The sequence below is a fragment of the Nipponia nippon genome, unplaced genomic scaffold (assembly GCF_047370975.1).
Source record: "Nipponia nippon isolate SJK-2023a ecotype South Korea unplaced genomic scaffold, ASM4737097v1 scaffold_7, whole genome shotgun sequence".
Lineage (NCBI taxonomy): Eukaryota > Metazoa > Chordata > Aves > Pelecaniformes > Threskiornithidae > Nipponia > Nipponia nippon.
In genome coordinates this window covers 16013370-16038867 of record NW_028262391.1, presented here as the reverse complement: position 1 = coordinate 16038867, position 25498 = coordinate 16013370, and the positions used below count along the sequence as shown (strand labels likewise).

At 36.9% G+C, this 25498-nt stretch overlaps 1 long non-coding RNA gene across 1 annotated transcript; it reads right to left on the bottom strand.

The window, feature by feature from the left end:
* Nucleotides 1-1193: 1193 nt before the first annotated feature.
* LOC148050839 (uncharacterized) lies at nucleotides 1194-24835 on the bottom strand. Its single transcript, XR_015700720.1, has 3 exons — nucleotides 24721-24835; nucleotides 16571-16604; nucleotides 1194-1400 (listed from the first exon to the last, which is right to left on the bottom strand). It is a non-coding gene; the product is annotated as an uncharacterized LOC148050839 (long non-coding RNA).
* Between the last annotated feature and the right edge of the window lie 663 nt (nucleotides 24836-25498).

Genomic DNA, 25498 nt, shown 5'->3' with positions numbered 1-25498 from the left:
GCCATTTCAAGCAAACAATGAGTTTGCATCATTGTTTGCTCTCAGGACAGATTATTTTTCTCTATCTCCACAACCAGGGTTAGATAAAAAGAAAAAACAACCCACCCTTTGTCAATACACCGTATCCAAACCAAACTAACACATTTGGTTTCTGCAGGAAAACAAAGTCAAGTTTCAGTTTCTAAATAAACGACTTCTGGAGTCGTCACTCTGGAATTTTGCCTTCCTTTCCTGCGTCGTAATGGCTACTCTCAGATGGAGAGAGGAATCATCATAGACAAGTAACCCTATCTGCAGCTGCTTATCTGCAGTTAAATCCAAATTTCTTTTAAAGAAATGCTGAATGCTGCTGGAGTTCCCAAAAGTTGAGATGTAATTCAAAACCCTCCTTTTGAATTCTCTTTGCCCCATATTCAGCCATACGTTTTTATGTGTATGGTGATAATCGGGAATTGATCTCCCTTACGTTGTATTGATAGAAAACCTTGCATCAGCTTCTGTGATGGCTAGATCAGGCCCAGGGTACTGTACAGTAATTTCTTAGTCAAATCAAATGTCTTATTAGACAGTGGATGAACTTAAAACACTATGTGATTATATGACCCATGGAATACTTGAATTTAATATTTTCATACTTCTTACCTGAAATTTCTAGACTAGGGTTAAAATTGTGCACTAGTAATATCTTAAGTTTCAATGAGTTGATTTATTAGCTCCTTTACATATTTTTATGTGGTTTAGCTGCATAAACACAGTGAAACATATATCATGCTGTCTAAAGGCTGAGTAAGAAAAGGAAAAAAAGAAAAAGAGATCTTAAACCAAGATTGGAACATCAGAAATAACTAACTCATTGCATTAGAAGGAGAAAGTGAGAACCCAAATCACCCTGCAAGGCACCCTAAACCAGCCATGTTATGGGGAGGATCAAGGCAAGGCAACAAGGGGGATGGAGAAATAAAATTAGTGGTAATGAGGATGCTGTGGTTACACAGATTCAGTAGATAGGGTGGCTGTCATATTCGTGAGAGCAACTGTGGCTGGATTCAGAGATTAAATGGAAGCTAAAGGTTATGATTAAGCATAAAACTCAACAAATCCATGCTTCAAATGCCATACAGATGATTGCTATGCGCTTCTTTGAATGCAGCTACTCACGGTTCTTGCTGAAGAGGGTGAGGAGAGATAAGCAGCTGAGCCCAGGATGGCAAACCACAAATTCATCTCAGTTCGATTCAACACTTGGACTTTCAGATCTTTAAGCCTGTGTTCAGATTTCATTGCAGTCAAGGAAGCTAGCAGGTGCCTTCGCATGAAAGTGTTGAGTAGAACCGAAATGGACTTAATCATGGGCTTGGATGCTCTTCTGTGTTTCAAGTTGTGCTCAAGTGTTTCAAGTGCTGAAAATGAAGGTGATATGGGGCCTGTAGTTACAAGGTTTTGAACATTTAAACACTACTTCACAACTTTTTTTTTCCCTGTCCAGAGTGAGTTTTTATAGTTTAGCCATTAATCTCATGAAGCAGGAATTTAACATGTCAGTGTTGACAGACTGTTAACTATAGCAGCAATGATGAAGCTTCTATAATATTAACCTTTCAAAAAATAAAACTGCAATAATGATGTTGTTTCCATTAGACCTTTCAGATCACTTACAAATTATCTGGAACTCCTACTGTTTATTTGTTTTTACTTTAGATTGTTGCCCCAAGCACTTAAATAATTGTAATAAAATAATAATAGAATTAAGATTAGATAAATTAAGTGGAAATGAAACTGAATACATTTTCCATGACAGCTGGCAAGTCCCATTCTGTGACTGCTCAGAAACAAAACTGGAATTTTTATGACAGTAGACAATAAGGCGATCGTGTACAGGATGTAACCCAATGCTCAAGAGGAGCAGTGTGCAAGTGACACATCAACAAAAACAAACTTGTTTCATTTATGTACTGTTAATTACCATAACTTACATAATCACGGACATCTGTTCTCCCTCTCTCATACACGTACCTATACACAGATAATTACCACTATCTATTGGTCAGAAGAGCAAACAGCACATTATAGAAATAAGTAGGGTATAGCATATAGGTGTATATATGTGTATACATAAATATACTTTTTATACATATACAGATATGCACTTCTCTGTCTTATTTATCCCTGTATCACTTTGCATGTCATTTTTTTATTTCTTAAACTTCACATCCAAACAATAAGTAGGGGTCCTTGCATGGGTGGAGGGGAATTATACAGAAGAAACAGAAGACAATTTTTAACTAATCAAAAATTAAGTCTGACAATATCAGTGTAGTATCATCTTTTGTCATGATGGTCCTGAATCACTGTTTCAAAGGATTTTTTTTTTTCCAACCACACTGTAAAGGATTATCAGCTCCAAAACAGTTGCATTGGTCCAAGAGAAGCAGTCATTGTTTTATTGCATTATTCAGTCAAAAGAGAAAAGCAACTGATACACAAATTACAACCCTCAGCAAATAGATTTTGTTTCTGTTGAGTCTTGAGTACTTAAGGGTGATTTTTGTTCCATGAAATGTTTTCTTCTCAATTACTGTGTTTTTGGAACTTCCTGAAAGAAGCCAAGGAAGTTAACCGATTTGCTTGAAAGTCATGTCATTTCAGTGTTTATTTCTGTGCCTAAAGTCTTACAGTCACATACCTTGTATATACAAATTAAGGATTATTTAAGAGTATAGCTCTATTTGAAGTAACGTTTTATCATATGGAAATGGAAATCCCCACATAAGTAAGTTTAATAAGCATCCTTTAAATTGACAAATTTTTTACTGTGAGATTGGTAAAAAGCAAAAATTGTCTTTAAAATATAGTTTTGAAAGCATTAAGATCTTCAAGCCTACTGATATTTAATTCTTTTAGTAACACCATACTGTTACAAGTTTTGAAATGAATATGAAGTTGTACACATGAAATTAATTTAAAATTTCATTTTACCTAGTCAACAGCCCTAACTCAGTTTGCATTTCTGTTAACTGCTGCTGGATGACAAGTCAAAAAAATTGTTATGAACTTTTTCTGTACATGTCCTGGGTAACACATCCTGGGTTAAATAACCCTAAACTGCAGGTACTGAATTACTGCTCCCACTGTTGAGAAGGATAATTCATTAAGTCAGTCTGCATGTGTCCTTGGTTAGAGGAATTCCTGCATGTGACAGAGATTGCTGCTCCATGTTCAGTCATTTCTAAAAAGATTATTAATTGTACATTACAGAGATTTATGTATTTACTCTATTTTCCCACCCTCCACCCTTTTGGTCAGTGTGCTGGGGTTGTCCCACCAGCTGGGAGGAGCTGGGGAGACCAAGATGGTGAGCAAAGCTTGCCTCATTGAAAGTAAAAGGAACTGTTTCCATACTGCCAAATGCTTATTCGAAAAATGAGCATTATTTTCCTACTGTCATTCATCAATGTTAGTATTATTCTGATTTTGCCTTTCTATGTGTTTGTATTTGCCTTTTGATAAAACTACAGGATCTTACCAGAAGCATATCTGGGGGAGAACATGCTGCATCAAATTGTTAGATAAAATAGTGCATAAATCAATTATCCTACACAGAAGAAATCAAAAGTTTAGCAACCATTCTCAGTTAACCAATTTTCATTAATTTGGAAATTATTCCACTTAGAAAAAATGCCTCTACACACTCAGATAAAAAAAAAAATCATTTTCCAACAGAAACTTCAATATTTTCACAAAAAAAAAAAGTGAATTGATTTCATTTATTTCATTCTGTGTTTCTTAAAGTATTTAAAGGATCAAAGTTCTTATTTGGGACAAACTTTTAAGCCACAATTGACTTTTTCCATCTATGTAATGATACAGTTATTTATTTAAATTTTTCCAGCCTATCTAGAAATACACTTAAATAAATGGTTATTCATATAGATTCACCTAGAAGCCAGTTTGAAATTGGCTTGCAAGACTTGAGAATGAATAAAACTGCATTTGTATACAATTCAAAAGAGAACGCATTTATAGCTTTTCACTTCAGTTCTCAGTACAACATTTTAGCTTTGAAAATAAAATTCCACACTGAAGCTTCGTATTGCTAAGGCATCATTGCTTCTACAAAGTATGCATTGTGGGTTAAGTAATAACTTAAAACGCTAAAACTAGACCACTTTTTTGAGTGCTTTAGGAAAACACACTTCTGGATCTAGTAGTCTTGCTTTCTACTATCAAGCCATAGATCTGTACCCTTACAAGATGCTGAGCGCTCTCCCTTCCTCGCGTACATCCAGCGAAACTGAAAACCCACAGCACCAGGACCCTCCCTTCCCAAACTGCAAGACCAGTGTAAACTCCAGATTCATCTTTACACCTGAGCAAGACACAGACTATAAAAATCCTGCATCTGTTGACCATTCAATCTTTTATTCTGTGATGGACATCACGTAGTACCAGGTATTACAAAGGAAAAAAGAACAAAACCTCTACTGTGCAGCTGTATGATAACCTACTGGACACTTCTTCCCTATTAGCCAGTTAAGTAGAAGATTAGTCTGTATCCTGAGGCCTGAGGATTTAGATCACATCCACTCTTTTTTTTTTTTTCTTTTTCTTTCTAATGTGTATCTGTTTTCAATCTCTAGTGTAATAATTCAGTAATGTATTCATCTGAATCCTGTGAAATTACTCACATACTGTACTTCTGTTGTATTTCTTTGGAGAGAAGAAAACTCAAAGGACCACCACTGAGAAAGTCAAGTCATCAGTCCACAGTGCCACTGTGTCCAAGGAATTAAGGGACAAATTCTCTGGTGTTATACATTGGTCCATGAGGAGGCTGATGACAAAAGGGAAGGAGTGAATGATTGGAAAATAATTACATACTACACCAGTTTATGTCTCCTGAGGAACTGATCCACTGTTTCAAAACAGTAAATTATTGCTCTGCCTTCACACCTTCACACCAAGAGTCTGATATACATTGGAAACAGATAGAAGACAATATTTGGGGCGATCCTGTGGTCTCTCCAAGCCAAAGGAGACATACAAGACAGATATATAGATATAGCTATAGATATAGGTGAAATAGATATAGATATACGTGCACACATAAATTTTTTTATTTAAAGTTTCTGCTGCGTCAAGCAAAGGAGATTGAACTTGGTTATGTATTAACATGTCCCACAACTCTGGGGGGGGGACGACGACCAGAGGGATTTGATTTTATTTCTGAGTTGTCTTACCCACTACTGTAAAGGAAAAAAAATTCTGCAGCTAATTTACTGAGCCACAAAGCCTCCCTCCTCCTCCTCTTCCCCCTAACTGAAAGTGTGCTAAAGTAAGGGCTGGTAGAACAAGGAAGACAGACATGACTGGGTATGAACTGGTCTCTGTGACCTGGTTAACTCCAGGGAAATCAATGTCACTTCAGGGTGACTGAAACAGAATTTGTTTTTTTCTAATAAAACTTGTACCAAGTAATATTGGTACTAAATATGGTGTAAGCTCATTCCTTTCAAAATATAGTGTCTTCTATGAACATTTTTCTGAATAAAAATGTTTTATCTTTTCCTTAAAAATTGCTGTATTTGAAAGAATTATTTTTTTCCTAGCACCTGCTTAATCTTTTGTTCCATAGGTAATTTCTCATTACCCAGGTGTCCTCTTATGGACCCACAGAAAGATTGGGCCTAGTTTAAGTGTGAAATAATCCTGTTGCTTCTATCTGAGAATGAATGAGCCCAGGATTAGATCAGATAAAACACACTTGAGATAAAGTGCACAAGGTGGATTATATGGGAAAAGAGGATTTAGTGAAGAACATATCCACAACTTTTTGTTAACATAGAGAATGGTAGCTTTTGTAAGCAACATTTATGGAAACTCAACTGGAGGTTTAAAAGCTATGTCTTTTGTTGTACATTTCTCTGCATACATTTGCTTTGTAGTTGGTAGCTTTAACTTTGGAAGCCATGCTGGGCCTTGACTCATGCTCATTTTGTTTAATGAAAAGCTAAGGATGTACTTTTACTCATAGATTCTTGTTTTGTTTTCTTTGAAGTTTATTAAGCTATCCAGTAAGATGGGAGGTTCATTAGGTTGTTATTATCATGGCCACAAATTAAGCATCTGTTCCCTGGGGAGTTATAAGCTTCAAGTGGATGTCAGAGCCATACTTATTACAATATTTACTTAATTACCAAGTTACTGCTTCTTGTCATATAAAATACAAACATGGACTCTGCTGTCCATGTTAGACACATACTCTCCACCTGCTGAATGTTTAAGATTTACTCACTCCATTTAAGCACTGTTTGAAAATATGCACCAAATTTTTTGTTAAACAATCGCTTAAAAAGGTAAACCAAGAATAATTAAGCACAATAGTGAACTTAAGAGATCATGAAGAATATTCAAAAATCGTGTGCTATCTGTCATTATCATTGGCTTTGGTTTCATATCTCAGAACATCGGTAGCTTCCAGTACCAACAAATGCATCAAAAAGTTAGCTAATCAAGATTTGCCAAAGCACCTCAAAAGTCGACATGTAAGGGTGTTCTGTCAAGTAGCTGTTGGAGATCATTGGAGTTGAGAGCTCTCCTCTAATCAGACTTTTCAAGGCTGGAGCACATATCTTTTATGAAAACTCAGGGAATTTCACATAAGCGGCAGATGTGCCATCGCAAATGTCCAAAAGTCACTCTTCATCATCATTTTGGGTTTTTTTTTTTTTTTTCCTCCTCTTCAGTGCTTTAATTATCTAATGTTGTAAATTACAGGATTACCAGATCTTCCCCGTCTAGTCTTCTGAAGATGTCAAGCCATATAAAACTGAAAATGTTATTTCCTCTTCTCAGACATGACTTGTGTGAAGAGATATGACTGTTGGGAGGATGTCAACACCACAGAACAAAGTCTCTATTTTTGGAAAATTCATGTCCATTTTTGCTTCAGATGTTGCATATGGACTTTATAGGTTATTACCTGTCAAACTCATCATTGGCATGTTATCTACCATATAACTAATACCTCACTGCAAAAACTTCATCTTTTTTGTATCTTATGGACATAACTCTCACTCTACTAGTAATACACTGTTTTACACGGTCCATTCTAGCAGCCCTTTTTTCTGTAAAGAAATTGTGTAATTATTTAACTTTGATGAATCCTTCCCTGGAGATGCCTGTGTCTTCCCCAACTATAGAAGAAACACAGGCTTCTAAATCCAAGTCCCTCGAACCACAGCATGTGAATAGCTTCCATCATTCCTATAAATTTTAGTTAATACAAGCATACTATTTAAAAATCGCGGTTTATTCAACCCCCAATTTTAAAGAAATAATGGTCACATCCGAGTTTTAAGCCTTTTCTGGTTCTACCATCAGAATGAAAGACCAGCTTAATGAAGTAGTCACCTACCAATGAACATGACTTCTGAAATAAAAAATATTAGTGGCTTGTTTTGAAATTGTCAACATGAAATATTTTAGCTTAATAAAAAAGCCATTTTCCAGCTTAAATGCTTCAAGAAAACTCTCAATTGTTTTGGTAGGTCCACATAAACCATTTTCAAGTAAAATACTGAGATTTTGAGCTCCAGTATTAAAGAAAGGTGAAAAACCTGTAGTGTCTCTTTTTTGTAGAAAATATCATAGAAATAAGTATTTTCCTAGGAAACTATATATACTAAATAAAAAAATCTAATGCTAAAGTGCTCACTGTGCATTCTTGATAAGTTTATATTAATTAGCAAAGAATTTTGAGAACTTTTCCTAAAAAAAAAGTAAATAGTAATATCAATGTCTGAAAATACGATGGTATCAACATTTTGGTGACCACTGAATCCCATCTATTATAGGTGAGTGTAAAATTCAAGCCATCATCCAAAAAAAACCCCCAACAACCCAGCCTTTACATTTCTTAATCTTGCTTGTGGTTTTTTTTTAACTTGAGCTTTTTAAAAACTCATACTTCTTTGAGAAGATGCACTTAATCTCTTTGCCATTCAGTTCCGCAAAACAAAGATTACAATACATTTACAAAATTACCTTACAAAGCGTTAAAAATTTTGTTAATAACTTCATTATTTTTGCAAGGGTGAAATAATTTGAAAAGTTTAAATAAACAGATTAGTTTCTATCTTGGCATCTAACAATAATTAAAATGAGAAAATCCAATAATGTCAGTCATCATTTTAGCCATCAGGGACTCCATTATAATTTTGCATAAGGCCAGACATTGGTGAAGTTATTTACTGTTATATAAATATCATCAGAATATGACTCTTACTCTGAACTGTCTGGGGTTTCTCAAATGTGCTCAAATAATGGGTAATAAACCAACATTTTATATAATCTAGTAATAATTATAGTAAAATAATAATGAAAATATTCTCTGGTGAATTTTATTCTTCTACATTTTCTTAAAAATAGGTTTGTGATTAAAAATAATCCTCTGTAATTATATCTGCAGAGCTGTTTAAGCTTTTTTTATCACTGCTAATGAAAATATGGTCATGCCTTCTATGAAAAGTATATTTCTCAATATGATGTGCTGTAAACAACATGTCTTTAGGCTATTTTTGACCTTTAACCAATGGGAAAGGTCTGTCTAGTTGATCTCATCTAACTACACAGCAGGTACAAGGAATTAAACCAATTTAGGTTGAGCCCTGGTACAATATCAAGTATCAGACAATGTTTTCCAAAAGGAAGTACTTAACAAGTTGGTAATCCACTATTATATTTATCTAGTGAAAGAGGTAAAAGGAAAAAAAATCTGAGCCGTGTTCAACAGAGTGGAATCCCAAGTAAAAATCTATGATATCATGTTGTTTGTAAAAGTTGGCAAGGAAGGCTATTATGAGCAAATTAAAAGTAAACAATCTACTCTGGACCTACACTGTGTCAGACTGCTTATAAGGTCACACAAGAAAAGTAAAACATTAAATAGCTGGCTTCAGCAGCCTTAAGATATTTGCCTGACTTTCAAACCGAACTGTGTTTTTCACTGGGAGAGCACAGAACATAACAAGACCTTAATAATAAAGATTTTTTTTAAAAAATAAAGCGGCTTTTTACACTAATTAGGTCCTTGACAACACAAACATAATCTAGGGAGACAACATTGATTTTGGTAAAAATACGGGCCCTGAACTCACAATTCTGGTTCTACCTCCTTGCTGAGATGGAGCCTGATGCCTCTCCAGGGCACTGCACGAAGAGCTGAGCTGCTCCATCGAGGAACCAGGAACAGGGGATACATACTCCTTCCTTAGCAAGCAGGAAAAACAACAAAATGATTCAGGAGGATATGGTGTCATCACGTGAGGAACGGGTGTTCCAGAGATTTTGTGAGAATAAGCCAGTTATTTACACTAAATCCCTGCAAAGCCTATCCTCCTAGAAATTGTCAGACACAAGGGGACATTTCAGAGGGGATTTGATCCAGAGGACCCATTAACTTCCAGTGACCAAATCTAATCTATGTACATACTCAACTGCTATTTATTAAAAAGGTACAAGGCCAAATTCTCTAAAATGTGCAATTCAGGATGCAGTTTTGGCCTCCAAGATGAAAATTAGCTCCTCTGCCTGGTGCGATGTGGGGTAACCACTGACCCCCATATATATCCAGGCCTCGCCAAGCAAAGGCAAGGGGATGCTGGTATTGCATCTTTGGTGGTTACCTTTGAATGTACATCTGGAATGGGGCGTAGACTGCAGCCATACTGCTTTTGTTACAGGGATGTTCAAATGATCAAAAATGAAATAGAGCTTGAATTTTGCATAGTTTTAGACAATTTGGCTCACCAAAAACAACTCCTGAAAATTTTCCCTGCTGTCTCTGACCATTTCCTGCTTCTGAGATTTTCCTTGGATAAGAATGGCCTTAGGCAGCCTAAACATTTGTTTGAAACTTTTTTTTTTTTTAGGAGGTACCTAATAGTATCATTATTTATTGGTGTATATCTGTAGAGAATATTCAAATGTTTAAAACTGGAAATGAAGCATAATGCCAACCACTATAGAGCAGATGCCAAGCTTGAAGTGCTCTTAGGAATACATATACCACATTTTAATTTCAACTCCTATTATTATACTAACTAGTCACAAAATGGCTTCCTATTTATGCAATATGTTATCTGTAATGTCACTTAAATTGAATAGATGAGTGCCTTCTAATAATGTATGTTTACTTCATGAACTTGTGGGCAATTACATTGTAATTATGTCTTTTGTAGGTCCTTTTTTGCTGACACATAGTGCACCAGTGCATTTTAAGTGTAATTGCAGTTCTCCCTACCATTTAGGAAAGCTGAACATTGTTAAAGGTTTGTAAATTACCTACACTTAGACCATAGGCAACTAGGCAAATTAAATGGCAGTGTCAGTAATATTACAATGTAAATTGGTGCCAAGCATAATTCAAGGTAGAAGCATTTTTACAAAGAATAATGTTTATGTAGCACCTCAAAAAATGCAACAGAAAACACAGATACTCCCAAACTTGCAAAAGTGCATATTTCTGATGCCTGAAAAAACACATACGGCATATAGTTTACATAGCTATCAACTATTCAAAGAAGCGAATATATATTTACAGACACATAATTTGTACAACTGGGCTACACAGTCATCTTATAGAAGAGAAAGGTATCCCCAAATGCCAGTATATCAGAATGCCATCCTTCCCACTCCTCAGGAATAGTGCTTCACCAAAGAAGCAAGCAAATATATTCCCAGCAGCCTGTAATACCTTGGAGGGAGAGAGGGAGACCATCCTTGTGGTGAAAATTGGATCTTGCCTACTCCCTTCTTGCAAGGCCTTGTACTCACCAGCATGAAGGAAGGAAGCAACCAACCTCATTGACCACACTTGTTCCTCTCTCTTTGCTCAGGGTAAAGGTATAAGACTATGGGGACTTTAGCTTCTTAACAAATCTATGGAGTAGATCCCCAGGTAAACTCAATTTTGGGGCCCCAGTGATATTTGACCATGACCCTTGCAGCAGGAGGAATGTTTTAGGCCTAGTGAAGACAGAGGAATCCTTTATCCCTATCCTTACTCCTGCTGAGCAGTGGGCTGAATCCCCCAAGTGACTTGAAGAGCACAGGTAGAAAGAAAACCATCTTTGGCATCAGAATGAGGCCATATCTTCTACAGCTGGGACCCTGGGACTGTTTGATTGGGGCATGGAATTCTAAAATTAGGTTAATACCTTTTCAGCCTAATGTTTAAACCTATTCTCTGTGTGCTGTATCATTATTCACCTCAACATCTGGATCACAAGATTGCATTTCACTTTCATTTTTTATCCACTTTGAGGGCAAACCAGAAATTTCAAAGCAGAGAATATTTTTATTTGCCCAACTTTTGCAACAATTCATGAACCACAGTTATAAAAATACAACTTTTTTACTACAGACTCGATAGATTGTTGTTGCTTTCAAGAACAGAAACTTGGAGAGTTGATGGTGTTTTTACTATAGGAGCTTGAACTATCATATGCATGGATATGTCACTACAGAATTTTTTTAAAGTAGATTTATGTCACCCTATGGGCCTTAAGGGGATAGTGATTATTATACACTGAGAAATGTGCATTTAGCTTACAAAACCAATGTCCCACAGAGGTGACCACTCTAGAAAGACCAGCAACATCACTTAAGTAAATTAATTTTGAAGTACTGTCCTGTCACTTCATGCCTCTAGGCCAATCACTCACTGGTAGAGACATCCTAGTTTTGGATTAAACCAGCTCAACCATGCAAACTGTAGCCACTGCATGGGAATGAGCATCTGGGATTGACAGCTCACAGATCTTGGCAATAGAGGCCACAAGTCCAATGATATAATTTCTATTTAGAGCAAAATCCTAGTGGCATTTTGGTAGAGTTCAATCTTCACTAAATATTTATCAGAATAAACCCAGGAGGACGGATGCTGATCTCATTTGCCTTCCTTGCAACTTGGAAGTAGCAATGGAATTATACTGTTACAGACCAGAATCATATCCTATGGCTGAATACAAAAATCAGTATAATAAAACGGAAACAATCACACTGCCAGGCTCAGCAAGCACGTGCATAGTAAGCTGTCTCTCCTTTTCTCCATTCAGAGCTGCCAGGGATTTTGAATCCCTCTTTCTATTGGTGTTTCTAACTAAAAGTGAGAACTGCAAAATATACAGTATAAAACAAAACCACTGAGTGGCTGGTAGCCATTTCCCTGTGATTATCTTAGTCAGAAAGAAAGAGGCTTGCAGAGCAATGGCACAACACAGACACAGAGATTTTAATTGTGCCTGGCCTTACAAGGGGCAGCATGGAAAAGGCACTACATCCAGTCACCTTTAGCTACTGTACATCTCTTCTTTTTGGTTTTCTAAATGCATGAGCAGCAGCAGGACATACTGCTTAAATTAAAGGCTACTTATTATAGCCTTACTAGGAGCTTTCTGTGTGACCAGCTGCGATGGCTCAACCAGCCCCAGCACCATCTCTAGTAACTTCTATTTGTCTGGAATATACCTACTCATGCTATAATTCAAAGAAGTCAATTGTAGGTTGAAGTCTGATGATTTGCACAGGCATGATAATAATCTCATGTTCACAGGCCTGCCTATACCTCTTTTACCCCACTTTTATTTTTACCTTTTTACACTAAACACAAAAGGGTTTTCAGTAAACATCAGTGCTGACTGCTATTCCACTTAAATGGACATAAATTATTCAACTACTGCAATTATTGCAAAAATGTAACTTTTAATTTGGGGAGGAAAAAACCCCTTAATTGCTACATTCAGTAACTATTCTTCCATACTCACAATGGACGTAGAAGAGAACAGCAAAGTAGCGAGGAATTCTGTTGCCAAACACAGCCCCTAAATTACCAGCTTGTCTATGGAGCTTTCTACTTTAATGCACTTAGGGGGAATAGCTCATCACTAATGATTTGGAAATACAGATCACATAGATGCTCAACTCGAAGTTGAACAGTAACCCGAGTTTTAAAAATCATGTTATGTCTCCATCCTCTAATGCATATACAGATTTAAAAAAAAATAACACCACCAAAATACCATGCCAAGTGCAATGGTTTCCCTACAAACTCTATCACCTGTTTATCTCTCACCCTCAGTACTAACACTAAATTGGGCCTCATGAATTATTCATGAGGGGCCCTTTAATGGGATCATTTTTCCTGGCTAGCACTGACACTAATGCTAAGAAAAATCTCTTGACATTAATCTTGGGTTGAAGAAAGCCCCAAATACCTAGTTTTCTTCTGAATGTTCCCTTTCCTCCTATTTAACACATTGCAGAAACCAGTCATTCTGTGGCTCTGTTATGCATGAGTGTGGGCATGAGAGGGCAGAAGGGAAGATATGAAGTCAGAGGGGGAATTTGTAGCATTAGGATTTTCACATTGGGAACTCTGGGGTCTGGTCCATCTCACATTAAATTTAAACAAAAGTTTCCCATTGCCAGTCCTGGATAGCTGAATCAAGTCCCAAGCCCTGCTTTTTTTTTTTTTTTTTTTGCACATATGCATAATCTCTCTCAAGGAAATGGGAATATCTGCTTGAAAAAGACAAGCAAGCTATGAATCTCTAACTGTATTATTTTAGTTAAACTGTCTAGAGTTGATAAAAGCCCTTTTTTTTCCATTAGTTTATAGCTATTCTGACGATGAAGTGATTCAGGTGTTTTCCAGGGCTGATTACAAGAGTAATAGATTCTGGTCTTGCAATTGCAAATATGACCATTGATAGAGGCGTAAGAAGCCAAAAGTAGGTTTTTGGCATATCCTAAGACAGAGTTGTTTTTAATTTATGCACAAAGATGACTCCTGCAAAATATTATCCAAATTACAATCCTTGGCCTAAAGAAAAATCTCTTTAAGATGTCCTGATATAAAAAAGGAACTATGTTAGAGGACTGTGAATTACAGTCTAAAATGTAGCTTGTTAGCTAGTGCTGTATGATAGGGATTCCCCCCCTGCAAAACATACGCATTCTTTTGGTCATAGTGATAAAACTACTGACTTTCCTCATTTTTCTAAAATAAAATACCTAAAAAGCAATACACTTATTTTTTCAATTGTAGCTTTTTGACATCTTTAATGGTTTTGTGTCTAAATCTGACAACATTTGTAACAAACTGAAGTGACTGTTACTGCTGGAATGTGTCCTGGAGGCTTTTTCTGTCGGAGGAGATGACAGTAACTTTTCCCATGCAGATTAAGCTGGTGTTTACAGATTTGCCCTGGGTGTGCATTTTTATCCAGCTGTGATCAAGTAACACTGCCTGATGAGTGCCAGACAGATCTCCTGATAGGAAGGGCTTACATGCCCATCACTTCTGCACAGAACATGGTTCTAATCTGGACACCACAGCAAAGATCAGTTATTATTTGACTTTTATTTTCCCTTCATTTGTATACCAAGGCAGAGTAATCACATGAGAATGCAAAAAGCTTAATAATTTAAAGATCTCCTTGCTATTTCACAGAAAATAGCACCATATGGATTTAAAAATATTTTTGTTCAGCCTTTTAGTTCCCTACACTGAGCCCTAACTGAGGATTTTAAAACAATAAGCAGTAGGGTGGGTAGTTCCACAATTTAGAATTTCTTTCATTCTTTCTTTTCTTTTTTTTTCCTGCTGAATATCTTTATGTTGCATGCTGTAATAATCTGTGATATGGCAAAATATAGGTAACGTATAACCTTTTTCCCATCAATGAAAGTGTGAGGTCAAGAGGTTGTTTGCCTTTGCGGGACCCACATTATAGAGATACTTTGAAAGTAGCAGTGGTGGCATATTGTTTTCTCAGAACTCCTGGCTGTTCAAGCTGGGAGGGAAGAAGTTCTGTTTCCTAACATCTGATTTCCTGTTTGGAACCTCTAATTCATGAAAGGATAAGAGAAAAACCCATGCCATGCTTTGAATTCGAACTTAAAACACATTTCTAAATATTAGCAATATTAGCATTGCCTAAAGTAGTAGCGACTTATTTCACATCCGCTGTGTGGTTTGAAGCTGTTACTAAAAACACATGGATATGCCAAAGTAACACCTGTAAAAGGAGTGCTTAAACCATTGGGTCAGATTCTGCTGTTTTATCAGCATTTCCACTGCTTTCAAAGACCAATTGATCCATATGTACATTGGTGTATGTGAAAAAAACAACTTGCCATTCAGTTTCCTGTTTGCTTCAAAATGCCACGCAATTCACAGACCTTTCCTGCTCTAGTTCTAATTCCAGTACAGGCAAGTATTAAGAAACTGATCCTCCACCCCATGCACAGCCAGCTCTGTATCATCTAGTTATCCTTACAAATTGCAAGGCAGCTGTTTTGCAGAAGCCAGCAGTGAGGATGTACACATTAAAAAATACAAAAAAGCAGTAGTTTCTACCAAGAGTTGGCGTAGATTGTTTTTATGTTGGCTATACAACTTATATTTGTGCTGATGGCATTGAAGCTGCAGAAAAGACAGTGGAAAAACTGATTCCAGAATCTGGTGCACAAAATCACTATTGTCTGCAGAGTGTTTTTATTCTTTTCTGATTGTATTTATCAAAGTGTGAGCAGGTGAGGTACTGGTCAGCTCAGGGAAACACTGAGCTATAGAAAACCTTTCACCTCTGGGTCAGAGGTTCAAATCTGAACAGGTCTTGGTGACTGAAAGTCATTACCATGTGATGGTTGTCTGGTGACTTACATAGAGCATGGTGGTGAGCTTATCCAGATTCAGTGGGCAGATGTCCACATCACAAAAGACACCACTACAATTTGTTCTCTTCTTGGCAGCTGTAGCAGAGAAACTAAGGAATAAATGGGCATAGCCCTCCTCCCCCCAAACCATTACTTTCATTCAACTGGCAGGCTATTACAGAGGAACTTGCACTTGGAAACTGCAAGAATAGAGAACACACAACAATTTTACTCACCACTGAGTTCATAAATTACAATATAAGCAGTAGGCCATGCCAGCTGCAAGTTGCTCTTTGGAAAGCACAGTTTGAAGCCGAACCATGCCAGGGGGGCAAGAAGAGGCTTGCAGCCTCCCAAATAACTTCCCTGTACAGAAGAAAAGTGCTACTAGTACTTCTGTAAATGCAAGCAGTCAGCTCTGAAGGCTACTGGCTAAGGATGAAGTCCAAAGCTCTTCTCCCATCGCTGACCCACCCCTGGGGTCCCTCCTCTGCTCTGAAGGGCGCAGAACAAGCAAAGCACGGGAATGATGGAAGTTCTCTGCAGTGCATCTGCACCCATGTCATAGGATGGGGTAACAGGTACAGCCCCAGAAAACTGTTGGAGCCTTTTTCCATCACCAGCTAAAGCTGAGCTTACATTATAAATGCTATCTGTATAGTGTGAATGCATAATATATGTTCATTTACATATGTTTATATGTATATATGTGGAATCTCATTGGCTGACAATAATTTGGCTATTCCATAAAACTTGAAACTAAGTTCTTGTATTTTTAAAGGAGCTTATTAATTTTAATGTGTCATCCAACAATTAGCTCATGGAAAGCCTATCAATTTTTGATACTCACTTTCAACTTGCCAAGTTCATAATAATCATTAAACCTATAAGGAGAAAAAAAAAAAAAATTAATTCTAGCCAGATTTTGAAAAAACACTAATTAAGTTGCTCTTTCACTACAGTTAAAAATACAGAAAGTTGGAAGACTGCTTTCCTGGGAATTGTTTTTCTGGGTGTACTGAAAATTCAATATCATGACTGTGAGTAGTTTGTTAAATAGACAATAACACTTACAGGCCAGATTTCAAATGAACTGTGGCTAGTTACCTAAATACATTAAAAGCTGGCTTTAAATCACATCAGTAGCAAATTTTATTCTACCTGAGGGCAATGAAGTCTAGAAAGCTGCTCAAGCAGCCTTACATTCATTACAGAACTTTTTTTCTGCTACAACTGTACCCATTTGGGCCCCAATTCATGTTAAAATGGAGGTGAATATTTTTGAGCCATTTTCTCAGCTGATCTAATACCCAGAACTCAATTAATAATGGATTTAGCTCTGAAAAATAGCTATATAGTTATATATTACTATCTGATTTACCACAAAATCCACTATTGGAGCTAATCAGATGTGTCACTCGGCTAAGGATCTGGTCTAGAATCATTATTTTTTTAAAAGTGGCAGGAACAGCACAGAACATCTATTTAATTCATTTATTTCTTCATCCATCTCAATGAACATTGGATTTTATCCTTTTGTGCACAAAAATAAATCTCCACAGAGATTTTTATAGCACTTATTGATTTAGAAGTATTTGCTGTACTATTTAATTTTGATTTGCTAGGAAAGATGTGTTTTTTAGCAGTCACCTGTCTATTATTCATTTAGCTAGGTGCTTGTATGAGCTTTGCACTTTCTAAAATCCCTTTCAGGAGACTTAATTTTCACCTGCATATACACTAGTTGACAGTTCCCTGTTCTTCTTCACTGTACTGACAAGTAAACCAAGAATCCCTGTACTCATTTCATTGCAAACATTTTATAAGCATCCCATAAAGATTACTTCTGAACACGACGGTCGAAGCTAGATATGAGCTGCTTTTCCCTGTGATGAAAGGCCAGCGTCCGATCAAATGAGCCATCCAGGCCCTAAGATGGCTTTAAAAAAAATAGTTTTAATCTCTTCATTGTCTGACTTCACGGCATGGTAGTGCTGCCCTTAAATAAAACTTACATAAAAATGGTTAGTACAGCTGGTCAGAAAATGTGCTTGAAGTTTAGAATCACATATCATTGTTTATACAGATGACTATTTGGGATAGACTTCAATAGAATCTGACTTTACTAGCAAAGGAGAATGCTTTGGCAATAGCATAGGGTGATCAGCAACAGCAACTCATATTTTCCAACTGAGATCAATGTGGACTTTAATCCATTAATGCAGACCTAAATATCACCAGACAGATATGAATAAATGACAGTGAAAATGTGAGGAAGAAAAGTCTGGAGTAGTCAGATTTAAGAGAGTTGTTTCATATTCCAATTCATTTCAGTACTCTACAGGAAAGCAGCCTGTTTCTAGATTTTCAATTAGCATACCCTAGATATGAACTGAAAACACTTCTTTTCTGCTAACACAGATGCTTTTTTGTTCACCCATTTTGAGCCTGTGTTCACAGAATTGGATTTTTACAAAATCCTTGGAAGCATGTTAGCAATGCATCTTTTTGAAATGTCAAGGAACGGGTTTGTTTGGAATGGAAAGTTGCCGACAATCACGCCAAGTCATTCAGATGCCAATTTAGATATTTAAATACTAATGCCAGGCTGGAGGAAAGGGAGAGGAAACCCCCCAAACAACAAAAACACCACCCAAACTGAAAAAGCTCCTAGCTCTGCGCCTATTAAATTAAACTAAAAATAAAGATGACGGCAGTATCTGCAAGCAATTTGGGTGGTCAAAAAACAATGGTGCCCTCTGGTTTGAAAACAGTGTTTAGTGTTTGCACTGTTCTTACTTGTCACAATAAATTTGGACAAGGTTCCTATTTCCTGAATTGACTGAAGCTTTTCATTCTTTAAATTTCTAATGTGTTATGTCACATCTTATTGTATTTCATGGTGTCACATTGCATTATTTTGCATCATCGTCTCCAAAGTTGATGAAACACAACACAACAGCACATGAAAAAAAGGAATAAGCTGTTGGTTACACAGACTAAGTATTGTAACTCAATATTTGTCAGATGCAGTAGTCATTGCAAATAATCTCAAAATTTTAATAGTTGTAACTCCTCAATCAGATAGTGAGAAACCTGTTCAATTTACTGGTTTATCATAAAGAAAGGACCCTCTCCTGGGAAACACAGGGTTGTCGTTATTTACTCAGTATCAGAGCATGCTGCTGCTGCTTTTCAGCCTCTGCATTGTTAATTTATAATGATTAGAATGAGATTTGAGACATACTAGGGTAGAGAATTTCTCAGAACGCAGTAATGAGAGTATCCATTTGAGACAGCATTAAAGACACAATATGACTGTTTTGATTTTACACCACAAATACAGTACATATCCTTGGGACTATTTCCATTCATTACGATTAAGCCATGTCACTCAACAGAGAGAGAACTGAGGTCTTCCCCCCTCTCTGCTCCTGATAATAATGCAATAAAACTGAGAAATTATAACCTAATAATCATGGTCTGGTTAAGAAAAGGGAATATTTGTATTCTGAGAAACAAATCAACTTACTGTTATAAAATATTAGTCTGTAGTCCTCACAGAAAAAAATTCCTATCGATATTGCAAGTGTAATTCTTGTCTCAGAGGGGACTGCATGAACATAAGAACTTAATAACAACTGTAATGGGCCATCATGAAAACTGTGTAAAGTATGTACTGAGTAAACTTTAAATCTGGAAAGTACTTGAGGGACTTCCAAAAATGTGTGTAAATATACAGAATGGAAACAAAAAGACAAAAATCAGAGATTGTCTTTCAGTGAAATTGTTCTTACATCTGAATGTGTTTTTTGAGTGGATGTGGCTCAAGGTGTTTATTTTCTGAACTACTTTATTCTGGTTTTAGATTTTTTTGCTGCAATTCAACAAATTTGTTGTAAAGAAACAATAGTTTTATTTCTGTTTTATTCCATTGTTCTGGTCATTGCAAGACATGGGCTGTTGTTGCTGTTTGCCTCTCAGGAAAGTAGAGAATAGATAAACTAAAGATATCATGTAATATTTGTATTATATCAAAGAGATTATGTTATAAAATATATCCACAAGTACAACCAAGAATGTGCAAGAAAATGTAATAAGCCAAGCAAAGGACTGTGAAGCAAGATTGCCTGAAAAATAGGGCATAGGGCTGACCAGGAGTCATCAAGTTCAAACGGGTGCCAGCACATGAGTCACATCATGTAAACCCAGTTAATAAATCTATCCAGCTCTGTGTTTACTCCCACACTCCTGTACTTATGGCTCTGGTGTCTAGAAAGCTTTTCTCCATTTCTTGTCCAAATGTATTCATTGCCAATTTATGTCTTTTTGTTCTCATGTCAAAATTTTCATGTGAATTCAAGAGCTTTTTTTTCTCCCTGGTGTTTACCTCATCATATATTTATAGACAGCAATTGCTTCCCCTCTCAACCTCTGTTTTGCGGGGCACAGCTTCTTTTCAGACAGGCCATCCTTTCCTCTGATCACCATACTAGTCACTCTTTGCACCTTTTTAAAAAAATAAAAATTTGCACCCCAATCGTAGGGATTCAGAATTTCAAGTGATGTCTAACAAGCACCTTGGTCAATGGCATGAATACAGTCCTTGCTTCATTAAAAATATTTTCCTCAATATATCTTTAAATTGCATTTTCCTGTTCTGTGGTCTAAGTGCACTGGTAGTTCATAGTAATTCTGTGACTGACTGTTACAACTAGGTGGTTTTTCCCTCTGTCATTTCCCACTGACAGTTCATAGCAGATACTTTTCATTAGTCCCTAAGTGCATGACCTTGCAGCGCATGACCTTAAATTCCATCCCATTTCTATTACCCCAGTCTTCAAGGTCATTTAATTCTTCCTGTATAATATTCCAATCCTCCTCTGTATTCATGACATCTCCCAGTTTTGTATCATCAGCAAATTAATTAGTACACTCCTACTTTTTCTGCCTAGGTCATTAAGGAAAATATTAAATAAAATTAATCCCCAGACCAATCCTAAAGGAACTCCACTAGTAACTTTCCTCCAGGGAGAGAGAGAAATCCTTTCAACATAACTCACTCTTGTCTCCCGTTCAGTCACTTCTTTACTTATCTTACAGTTCTGATACTTGTCCTTATCTTTTCCAATTTAACTACTAATTCCCCCTGTAGTAATGTATCAAATGCTTTACTGAAGAGCAGAAAGGTTGAATCTACTGCATTTGCTTTATCTCAACAATCACGTTGTCATTAAAATAAAGGGGGTGAGATAACAAGTTTATCTGCATGATTTTTTAAAAAACAAATTCATATTTCACTTAATCCCATTTTCCCATTTTGATTTTTTTTTTTATTCTCAAAGTCTTAATTTAGTTTTTGGGTCACACCTAGATTATGTTTAATTTCTATTCTATCCTCAGTGCACAGTGATTCTCTTGGTTATTTTCCTCTCATATGACAGAAAGCTTTTGCCATCTGTTTAATTTGGTTTGCAAGGTCTGACTCTGCTTGATTTTTGCCAGTTCTGTGTATCACTATCCTTATGAAGTGCCAAGATGTACCTTTTTTTGCTAAACTGTCCTTCCCCCACCTCCATTCCTTGTCAGGCTTTTATTATTTCTCGTATACTGTCTGAGGTTGTAATGCATCTGCTAAGGCATACGGTCCCCCATGTTAGTCCTCCTGGTTTGAGGCACATCACCTTGTTGGTCCAGTAATTACCTAGTAAAGAAATAACGTGAGTGAGAAATAACTGGACCTTCCCGTTAGTGGCATTCATTTTCTTGTCTAGGCTGGGCAAAAAAGTCTTCCACAAAAATAAAATAAAGGATAGACTTTATCATATATTTCGGGGACTGCCCAGCCTATTTAAGTGCATCCCTGGTGCTCCCTAGCACCTTACTTGTCCCAGTACTGTCTCTTCTGCCCTCCTTGCAATACCAAACCATTCAGTTTTACCTGCTATAACTATTTCATAGTTCACTGCAAGCTCGCTGCATGTTGCTACCATATTGTGCCTTTCTTTGCTCCTAGCTTTTCACAGTGATTGAAAACCAGCAACCCAGCAAAGCCTGAGTGCCAAAAATGGCACAGGTCTTGTCAGCAGGCAACGTTCCTGCAGCACTGGCAACGGTTATGGTGGCAGCTCTCCCAGTGTGCACCCAAAGCTCTCTTTAGGGAGAGAGATCCAGCTTAATTGCTGTGGGGATCCAAGCACAATCACAAAAGCATCAGTTATGGCTTTGACTCATCTTTCCCTTGCTCAGGAAATTTATTTTATATCTATATATAAAAAAATGTATATAGATATGTGTGTGTATGTATGTATACATACATGTACATATGTATGTATATATGTGTGTATATATATACACACATGCACAACTGTCTGCAAATTTAAAACACATTTACTGAGACTTCTTAGTAAAGAGATCAGCAGATGCTACAGTAGAAATGAATCACGATTTTAGGAAATAGTCCTATCAAGTATGAGGAGCTTACTTTATTCTGTTACGTGTTTGTTTATGGTTCATATTAGGATTTTGGCTGTAACCATTACATTACCTCGAGTTGTAACAATTTCTAAGTTGAACACTGTTCATGAGTACTCTGTGGCTAAAACAGAGGCTAAATCTCTAAAGGCTGTCAGTTGATGTCACTTGTCCTTGCAAAGAGCAACACATTTACCTGGACAGGCAAAAGCTCAGAACAATCCCAGATGGCAGGAAACATCTAGCAGGCATGTGAGAGAAAGATGACTTCTCATAAAACCTTCCTAGTGGCATTTGATTTGACACGAACCCTGTAGAGCTCACTCAGTGAGCCAGATTGCATAGATGCTTCTTCCAGTGCGTTCTGGAATATACCTGAATTGGGCATAACTGCTTTATGGGAGTATGAATGAGCTTTAGCTGCCCTTGCTTGGATGGAAAAGGCTGTGGAGGACCTATAAAAGGGACAAGCACAACACTTCAGAGCAGTGTGGAAGTGTTTTTGCATGGGGGTTTCAGGTGCCAACCAGAAATAGGAGTTACGGAATCAACCACTAGTAGCTCTGGTCATTAAAATCCATGAAGATTTTGACCTTTGGAATTGTTTTTCCTGTGTTTCTGTTTCTCCCCATAGTGGTGTTATCCTTACTCTCTTAACTAACGTCTGCATGTTTGAATTCAGCATGTGCACTTACATACTCCAGCATTTCCCTTACACAGCTGCTGTCCTGAATGGTTACATAAAGTTTCTGTAACTGCTCAAAAGCTGTTCCCTTCCAGCAGTGTCCCTAACTCAGTGATGATTTCAGGCTGTTTCTGCAGTCAGAACTATCAGTATAAGGTGCATTATGCGTGTTCTATGATTCAAAGTTAATATAGCCAAATACGAGACAACAAATTTTTTGGGGGGAGCCTCCGGAAGGGTTCTTTTATTTCTCTTAGCATATTCCATTTTTTAAAAAATTTATTCTTGACTTTCAATGGTATATATGTGGAAGAAGAAACCCGGAATATTTACTCCATGTTCTTAAGCTATAGAGAAGCCAGTGCACTACAGATCAAGGGGAGGGATCTCATAATAAAAGTGCAGAATCAGTCACGCTGGCTACACGCCAGACCAAATTTTCCATAACTCTGTTTCTTGGCTCCAGCACTGGTGATTGGCTAGAGAAAAGCAGAGACAGCGGCATACATAAAGTGATTTTTCCTTCAGTTTCTCCTCCTGCACTCTGGATATTACCGACTTACGAACTTACTAAGCTTGGCATTGCTTCCAAGTCATCTTGTTTAAGAACCACGGATGAACCAACACTACATGCCTCTACCTTGCTGCTTTTTCAGCTCATCTATACTTTTAACCTCCATAGTTTTCTGTAGAAGTGAAGTCCGCAACCGGTAGCATTTTCTCCATTTGAAATCTAAAAGGCTCATTTACTGTGGGAGCCTCGCATCTTACACTGTGAGAAATAGTGAATGATGATTCCTTGTTCACATTCTGATGCCATTCATGGTTTTTCATAGTTTTCTGTCTTATCTCTCTTCCGATGTGGCTCTTGCAAATGAAGAGTCCTAATCTACTCAAACTCACAGGAAAGCAGTTCCATTCTTTCTGTCTCCCTTGTAATACTTTCCCAGTTCTCCTATATCTATTTGGGGATGGGAAGATCAATACTGAACACAGTATCCATAGCGTTATGGTTTTGTAGCAGGTTTATGCAGGATCACAGTAATTTTTTTTTTCCTATTTTTTTTTTTCTAATAGTGCTTAACAATCAATTTGCAATTTTGGCCACTACTGATGTTTTCAGAGAATCATACATATTTTGACTCCAAGACCTCTTACCTGAACATTTTGCAAGGCATTTTTACATAGGCCTAAGGTTATTTTTCTCCATAAGTATTACAATATATTAACAGGCACTAAAAATGGGATTCCATTTCCCAAACATAGGCATCTAATGTCACAGCCAAGGACAGGCTGTGTGTCTGACTTCTGCCACCATCACGTGGCTATGTCAAGTACCCTCTCAAATGACTCTAGATGTCTATTTTCAAGCAGCTGGAACATACCTTGAATGTCCTATACCATTTTGTCCTGCACTCAGCTAGGAAATCCTATTTCAAACCTTCACAGCCAGCTGTAGATCCATCAATCTTAAATAATTTTGTGTTACCTGCAAACAGTGGCACCTTCTGAATCATCCCCCTCCCTTCATAAAAATTATTTATGAATATACAGACTGCACAAATCCTCTATGATTCCATCAGCAACTTCTCTTCCTTGTGAGAATAGTTATTTTATCTTGCCTGTTGTCTCCTATTTTTATTCAGTTATTAATCCAAGATGTTTTCTCCTATTTCTTAAGAGCTTAGTTTCTTAAAGATCTTTTGGGTTAGAGATCCTTCACAAGGCTTTTTGAAAACCCATATATAGTATCTTGATCACACAATCTTAACTCACATTGTTCTTTGAGCTCTTACAAAATTGTATTTGTTCTCATAGAAACTGTATTCATACTAACTTACCTGGTACCAAAGTTAAACCAGCAATTTCCCCATTGAATTCTATCTGGAGAAACAGTATCTGATCCTCATAATTAGATCCTGTTGACTTTCTCCTATTTGTTCCAAAATCTCTTCTATTGACTCCTCAGTTCAAAATAGCTTCTTGTATTCACATCCTGTAAGAGTGAACCTGGAAGAGAAGAATCTCCTGATAGCCTTAGTGCTAAATGCTGATTCCAAAGTTTAATTTATCTTTCCTGCTGTAACCTGATGTTACCTAAATGCTTCGTTTATACTTTCAACATCGAGCTCCAGGAACTCCTTTCAGGACTTCCAGCAGACTCTGCTGCACCCCTTGTATTGTATGAACAGACAATAAACCAGGTTTAACACGCCTACCCAATACCACACTTGGGTATTCTCCTTTACAAACCACTCCCAGCATACACCTATTATTGGTATGAAATTTAATTCAGGAAAAATGAAACCAAAACAGATATGTGGATAACAAGATACATTTTTTTTATTGATAGAGAAACCTACCCAGTCTTAATATAAGACAGAAGTAGATACTAATTTTCGGTATGTCACCAACCTTATTGTCTTTGATCTAACCCTCTGTAAAAGATCTTTTTTCTTTCTCATGTAGCACGATAATTTTTATATATATTCAGTGCCAGTCATCCACTGCCTGTATTGCAAATTAAAAAAAACTCCACAACTGTACACATTTCTGCTCTTCAGAAGGATGAAAAATGCCTATTAATTATATATCAACCATGTGTATGCAACTGTAGAC